Source organism: Pteropus vampyrus, unplaced genomic scaffold (assembly GCF_000151845.1).
Source record: "Pteropus vampyrus isolate Shadow unplaced genomic scaffold, Pvam_2.0 Scaffold3, whole genome shotgun sequence".
Taxonomy (NCBI): Eukaryota; Metazoa; Chordata; class Mammalia; order Chiroptera; family Pteropodidae; genus Pteropus; species Pteropus vampyrus.
The window spans coordinates 17,996,552-18,004,422 of NW_011888784.1; the positions used below are offsets into that span (position 1 = coordinate 17,996,552).

At 37.7% G+C, this 7,871-nt stretch overlaps 1 pseudogene; it reads left to right on the forward strand.

The window, feature by feature from the left end:
- Positions 1 to 7,752: 7,752 nt before the first annotated feature.
- LOC111741498 lies at positions 7,753 to 7,871 on the forward strand (annotated as a pseudogene).

Sequence of the window (7,871 nt, forward strand, 5' to 3'; positions counted from 1 at the left end):
TACCTGTGTGTCTTGCTAAGCATACATTTTTCTTGATCCCTCCCTTTCTGCCAATCCCAGGACAGATTCATCTGATCTGGAATGAGATCAGGAATTTCAAGTTTATCCAATGCTTGTAATCCAGACGCTGCCTTGAAAACACTTGTCCAAGTTATCAAGTACTAAAACAATGGCTGGAAGTTTAAGACAGGTGTGGTAAAGGTAGCAATAGAATATGTTTTTTTATAGTCTAGTCCAGGGTGGTTGAAAGGCAAGGATAGAACCAAAATTATAAAATTTTATTTTCTCCCCTTTCATTTTCTTTCTTATCATCTCCTCCCCCAAATCCACTCTCTATCCCATATGTGCTTTAGATTAGACCTTACTTCTCCTCATCTTTCTAGGATAACTGAACTGAACTTACATTGAGTCCCTTTCAAAGTGTGTTGTGTTTTTTTTTTTTTTTCACTATAATAGGGTACTCTTAAAATATATTACTTGTCAACTGCTCTTCTATTTGTTAGAGAAGTTTAATCTAATGGTTAAAGCCAGGCTATGTGGGTTCAAATTCTGACTCTATCATGTGCCTACTATGCTCCCTGAGATAGTCACTTTATGCCTTAGGTTTATTATTGTTGAAAGGGTGATAATAATATCCATGTCATAAAATTCTTGTGAGAAGTAAATAAACTAACAGATATAATACATTTAGAACAGTGTGAGGAAAATGTTACAGCTTTGTAAATGTCACTGTTGTGTTAAAGCCAGTAGACCAGTTACCTGCGCCTAAAGCCTTGGTGTGAAACTTGAGTAACATTTTGAGTCTTGGATTTAGAGACCCATTGTTTTCCTTATTTAAACATAAATAAATACATAAATAGGTGTCATAACCAACTTAAAGAAGTCATAGGAGAACCATGAAAACAAAAAGTGGGATATTTGTGAACGAAGCTGTCTCTTACCTTAATGTATAAAACAGTAATTAAAGAATTGTTTCAGAAAATACTCAGAAAGTTATTTGAGACAATTTTGGAGCTATTTCTAATGTTTATCATCATCATCATCATCATCATTATTTTAATCTAGAAAGAGAAGTATGCTTTCTTAACATTAACAAAGATCTCTCAGTTTAACAGGCAAGCTCACGCTGATAGAGCATTGATCAAGCATTGCCTGATCTGCGTCCCTAGTTGACAGCTGTGATGGGATTATTTTACCATCTGGCACCAGAGCTTTGCTTGAGAAATATCATTGTTTAGGGAAATACCTTGATAAGCTTGTAGGTGATATAAAGTAAGGACTGGAAGCAAGAATATCAATGAGATAAGGAAAAAAGAAATGGATAAACCACTCTACTTTAGAAATAAATGTGAATTTAGAGGAGAAAAGAAAAGAGAGTGGAGAGTAGAAGAGGAAAGAATTGAAAAGCAGAATAGCATGGGCCAGGGCCTAAAAATGATAAGCCACTAACAACTTCCTGTCACGTGGTTGGTTAAATCAGGAGATTTAAAGAAAAAGCATTCCTAATGTTATAACATTGTTTGGATTTTGGTTTTGCTGGTTTTGCTTCCTAGTTTCTACCACCCATCCTCCCATCTCTCCAAGCCTCCAGTGAAGCCTGGTATGCTCATATATTTCTATGGGGGTGTTGTTGTGAATAAAGGGCTGAGACGGTAAAGGAAAACGTGGGCGATTGGATGCTGACAGAGAGAGAAACAGTGAGCAAGGAATTCCATGTAGTGAATTTTAGGAAAGTGGATGACAGTCTATGGCAAAACTGAGGGTGGTATAAAAAAGCAGCTACAAGGTTGTCCTGACTTGGGGGTGGGCAGGACCATCTTTTCCTGTCCTCATTTAGTAAATACATATATATACACACACACATACATAAATATACTACATGCCATGCACTATGCACTATACACATGTTATTGCTTAAGCCTCCGAAGAACTTATCGGTAGGGACGATTATTGTGTTATTTTATAAAGACAATAAAACTGAGGCATAGACAGGCGAATTCACTTGTCCAAGATCATACAGCTAGTAGCTGGCAGAACTGAGATGTAACAAAAAGCAGCCAGATCTAGAAAGGCAGTATAACACTCCTCACTGCAACATTGTAATGCCTTGGTTGACTTGGAATGATGACAGTGGGGTTGGTTATGCATGAAAGCAGCAAAGTTAAAAGCAATAGGATGACCTGAGAGTGGTATCCTAAGTAATAGGCTTAAACGGAAGGGCCTGACCTGGGTGCTTAGAGCTGGTGAAGATAGTAAACAGCCAAGGCAACAATCTGGGCGTGTCTGAGACAGACCTTTTGCCCCCAGCCAGGATTTTGCAGCTCACTATGGCATGATGTGTTTGAAAGCCAGCTCCATTTAAATCATGTAGAATGCAAAATATTTAAAAATAAAACATGGTTGTTCTAATTCAGAAATCAAAGAAAAATGCTTCACGCACTATAACTTAGCATTATTCTGACAAGCGAATAGAATAAGAAACAGAAAATTGGAAAAGCTTAGAAGAGTACAGAAAAATTGTTGCTGTTTGCACATAACATTTTAAAATTTAATCAACACATTCCTGGGTGTGAAATTAGCAAAAATAGAGGGCTATTCACAGGAAACTTTGTGAAACACATCTTTATAATTTATTTTATAGAAATATTTATCGTAAGCTCACTGTAGTTCTTATTAGAAAATGTAGTTTTAATTATTCTTATAAATTATTTTGCTTTTTTAAAAAATTAGGTTTTAAGTTTAACCCTTTAGGTACTGTTAACTATAAATGTAGGGTCTTGACAAGTCAAAATATTAATGCCCAGAAGGTAAGCAGCATCAATTAGTATTTCTGTCCCAGTGGACCTTTGTTCTGAGCCAGTGTGCTAGGTTTTAGCGGAAAAGAATAATTAAATGTAATTTTTAATAATGTTTGTGAAAGTGTATGAAAAGAAAAAAATAAAGAAAAATCAACATTTTAAAATATAACTATTACAGATAAACACTTCCTCCAACACACACACACACACACACACACACACACACACACACACACACACGCACACGTACACAATGTGGGGGTCCAGGAGATAGCTTTGTGTGAAATAGAAAAAGAAGCTCTTTTTTTCCTGGTGGACACAGCTTCATGCCAGGGCACACAGCTGATGTGAGAGGACTGTGGTCAGATTTCATCTCCCACTCGTCCTTCCCCAGGCGCCTTTACTAAGGGCACACCCCCCAAAAATGTATGCAAGTAGATTTTCAGAAAGAGAACTTACTGGCAACAACAATGATAAAACATGAGTTAGTTAGGATTAACCTGAATAAGATATATTGTGCTGGCTGAAAAAATTAGTGCTTGGCTATCGCCCATGGGAACATAACGCTCAAACAATAAGCTTTCTGCTTCTGTCCCCCCGCCCCACCCTGCTTGCACAACTGACCTGTGGGTTGACAGTTAGTAAAAAGAAGAAAAATAGACTTGTGTGTTCAAACAGGATGAAGAATGGGGTTTAAGGCTTAAAAACTCTGTACCTCTACATTTCGGGGCTGCTTGATTTGGGGTCTGCATACCCCTAACAGACCCAGCTGGCTGAATAAAGAGTGCGTTTCCTATAACTCACTGATTTCTGGTGGTCCATGCATCTATTGGGGGCTGGCAGCTACAACAATATGAATAACCTACATGAAGAAGACTGCTAAAGTTTACTGATAAATATAAAATAGTAAATTTAGAGTCATAGCTTCTACCTAAATTGGAAAATTAACAATTTAAAAGACATTGACTATTCATACAAATATTTGCTGTGTTTGGAAAATACTGTGTTCTGCAGCAGATCCAAAGGATATTTCTTAGATCAGCAAATTCGTTTATTGACCACAACAGAACCCCACAAAAACATATATCTTCTTCAGCTCTCCAAGTTTGTATAAACAACAATGGTTCTCAGATAGGGAACCTTATAAGTAATAAAGAAAGAGGGAAGAAAGCTGAAAGTCTAAGCATTACAAAAAGACTGATACTGTTCAGATTATAAGAGGGAACTAATGTTAGCAGGTGAGTATAAATATTATTGTGTATTTTTACCACTACTATTACCATCACTACTACCTTTCATCTCAAATTTTCCCAGTCTTTTAATCTTGTTGCTTTGAGGAATTTGACCAACCAGTTAGGCCACTCATTGCTGCACAAGAGTTTATGAATATCCATAATTCAGGCCACTTCTTCCTCTATACAATGTATAAAAAAACCAAGTATACTGCTTTTGGATTTATCCATTGTGAGAATTTCCCTTCACTACTGGGGCCATCTCTGAGTGGGGCTGTAATATGCCAGAAGTTCCCTTACATTTGTAAGCAAGAAGCGAGTTTTGTTTTTGTTTCTGTTTTTTTCCCTACTCTGTCACTTGATCATAATTAACCTCTATGAGGTTATATTTGCTTGTTGGGGAGGAGACATGGATACAAAAGAAATAGGTGTCACAAAAATCTGGACCTTCTGGTCATATAATTTACTTGTGTCTTTTGTGCCTTCTTGGTCCCAATCCTAAATATATACTAGCCATCATCTAATGACTTTTTCATGCTTTCATAAGTGAGACTAAGGTCTTACATATTGGTGGATTTTATAACATCGAGAACATGCTAGAAAGACCCAGTTGCATTACAGAATCTCCTTCCTCAAGGAGACCCAATTTACCTTTCAATAAATAGACTCTGGATCTGTAAGCTCACTTATATCCGGATGAGGAACCATGAATTTTCTGTTATTATGGCCATCAGCCTTTTGCCCACTACCTCTTGATAAAGCAGTGCCCTGATGGCTCATCATCTTTCGCAACTCTTAGAACACCATAGTCTATTATCCATTATCATAGATATCAGTGGGTCCAGGTACCTTCATTACCATCCCAGCCATGCTACACATAATAACTATGTCAAACTTACATCTGTCCTTTGCCATCCTGGAATTAAATCATCCCCATTGCTAGTAGGAAGTTATAGCAGCATCTTATACTATAAATTCCAGCCTATAGAGGACAATCACTAGCAGTTTCCTCTAAGTGCCAGTGTCTCTGCACCGTGCATTCCTCATTTCCTTAGTTTAAGTAGTAGCCTCTAGGCCCTCTCAAGGGACATAATCAGATGATGGGTTCTACCTCTCACATAATAAATTCATTAAAATATTCTCACCTACCCAACCTTCTGATTTCTAACCTTCGACGTCTCCACTTTATTTACTATAGACCATTTCTATGGTCAAATTTCAAGGAACATTCTCAATAGCATATCGAGACTGACTCCAAGTGTTCTTGCCAGACGTTAAATCCTTAGTCACAGAAGAATGGTCTCATATAAAAAAAATTTCTCTCTTATCCAGTTTTATATTCTACCTTCTCTAGTTCAATACCAACTGTCATGTGTGATCTCATAGTTCCTGCCAGTACAAATGCATCAGCATTTTTAATTCCTTTGGTGTATAAGTTATTTTTTTGCAGAGCAGAGATTGTATTTGTCCATAAAGCTGTGTTGAGACCTGCGATGCTTAATCTTATGTGTTGACTTGGCTAGGCTATGGTATCAGTTGTTTGATAAAACACCAGTTTGAATATTGCTATGAAGGTATTTTTTAAATGTGATTAATCAGTAGACTTTAAGTAAAACAGACAATTCTCTATAATCGGGTGGGCCTCATCCAATCAATCGAGGGCCTTAAGAACAAAAACAGTTTCTCAGAAGTAAAAGGAATTCTCTTCAAGACAGCAAAACACAAACCCTGGCTGGGTTTCTAGACTGCTGTTCTGTGGAATTTGAACTGAAGACATTACCTTTTATCCGAATTTCCAGACTACTGTCCTGTACTGTGAATTTCAAACTTACCAGCCCCCACAATCATGAGCCAATTCCTTAATTGGCTCTTTCTTCTTAGACACACTCACACACATCTAGAGATTTGAGATAATGCATGTAAAACATTTGTGTCTGACACATAGAAACCAGTCAGTAAATAATAGTTATTATGACTATGATGGTGATCATAATAATGATGATATTTGTCCAGCTCAGGTACTACAGTTCATCACTCCATCTACTCCCTTACCTTTTGACCCTTGGGTTTCTTCTGGTCTTGACCAATAAACTTCAAACCTAAATTTATAATCTTTTCATCTCATTTGGACTGTTGGAGCAGAGTTAGATATAATTACCAAAAAGAGAGAAAATAAGGGCTTATATTTATTTAGGATCCCTAGCTAGAGTAACGACTGTTTTTCACACAGTGGTTATTGCAAAAGTTTACCATTTGACTCTGACTTCTGTCCGAATTTTCCTTTTGTCCTGCTATGATGTCCTTATTTCTGAGCAAAAATTGAAATCCTGACATGGACTACCTTAAAACTGCCCTCCTCTCTGTACTCGAAAACAGATACTTGGACATCTCATTCTTCCTCCCTTCCTTTCCTCCTATTTCAGCAGATACTTTGAACCATTGGACAAATCTAAGAATTTAACATTTGTTCTTTCTTCATTAGATCAACAAATCTTTTGTTGCCTAGATGTGCTAGTCAGCGTGTGAGACCCTGCTCTGGAATCTGACTGGTAGGCTTTCAAGCTTTGTCTTGCCATTTTCTAACAGTGTAATATTTGGGAAGTCGATAGAGATCAACTAAATAGCCCCTGGATTTCTCAGGTTATCCTCTACCTAAATGGAAAATACTTTTTACATAGGGTGGTTGTGAGAATAGGTTAATGCCTATAAAGTGCTCAGAATAGGGCCTAGAATATAATAAGGTTGTATAAGAAAGAGCTGTTATTCTTCTCGATGTAGGGGATACATCCACTGAGAAACTTGATGGGAGGCAGCAAAAAGGAGACCCCTCTTTCTGCTTTCTGGAGTCCAGGGCTGGAAGATTAGATCCTCTCTCCCAGGAATTTGATACTTCAGCAAGGTAAACAAAGGCTGAGGGACAGGTGAAAAGATAGTCAAGGCTGTATCAAGGACTTTGAGAGCCTATGAGTGTGACGATGTCAAGTGTCCTAAAGTGGTGTTGTCAGTGTGACAGGACCTTCAACGTGCTTCCTTATGGCAGAGTTTCCTTGGCTCTTCTCAATTTTCTAAGCCTGGATAATCAGCTTTTCTGTTGATTCTATGGTGTATCTGTTATTACTTCACTGAATTCCTTTACTGTTGTGTTAGCTGGTGTCCATTTCTCTCGCCTCTGTGCGCAGGAATCCTAGTGACTACAGGGATCACTTCTGCTTTTTGAAATTCTCTCTTCCCTTGGGGAATGTCATTCCTTTATTTCTACCTGAATGCTTCTCAGATTCATATTCTTTGGATTTCGCTTCCAAACTCTATGATCTTTAGCTCTATAATCTCTTTCTGATCCCTAATTAAATTTTCTTTTTCTCTCATTATTTTTATTTCCTCAGATTGAGCTCATCCATGCCATTGTTTTCAATGACTTCAATTTTAATGTAAATAGTTCTTGTATCTATTTTTCCACTTAAGCCTTCAGTCCTAAATTCCAGATGCTAGTTTTGACTTCCTACTTGTTATACGACTTGGATAAACTGACTCTACCATCTTCCACATCTGATAGGTCCATACCCCTGTACTCTTTCAGTAAGGCATAAGCCAAAATTATAAAAGTCATCTTTGACCCTTTCTTCCCATTCTCTTCCCCTGTTGCTACTGCTTATAATCTCTATTCTTTAGGATGAAGATCTGCAAGACAATCTAAACTTGTATTTTTTAAAATGCAAATCTGAGTCTACGGCCATGCTACCCTGAACAAGCCTGATCCCACCTGATCTCGGAAGCTAAGCAGATTGGGTCCTGGTTAGTACTTAAATGGGAGACCACCTAGGAAGACCAGGTGCTGTAGGCG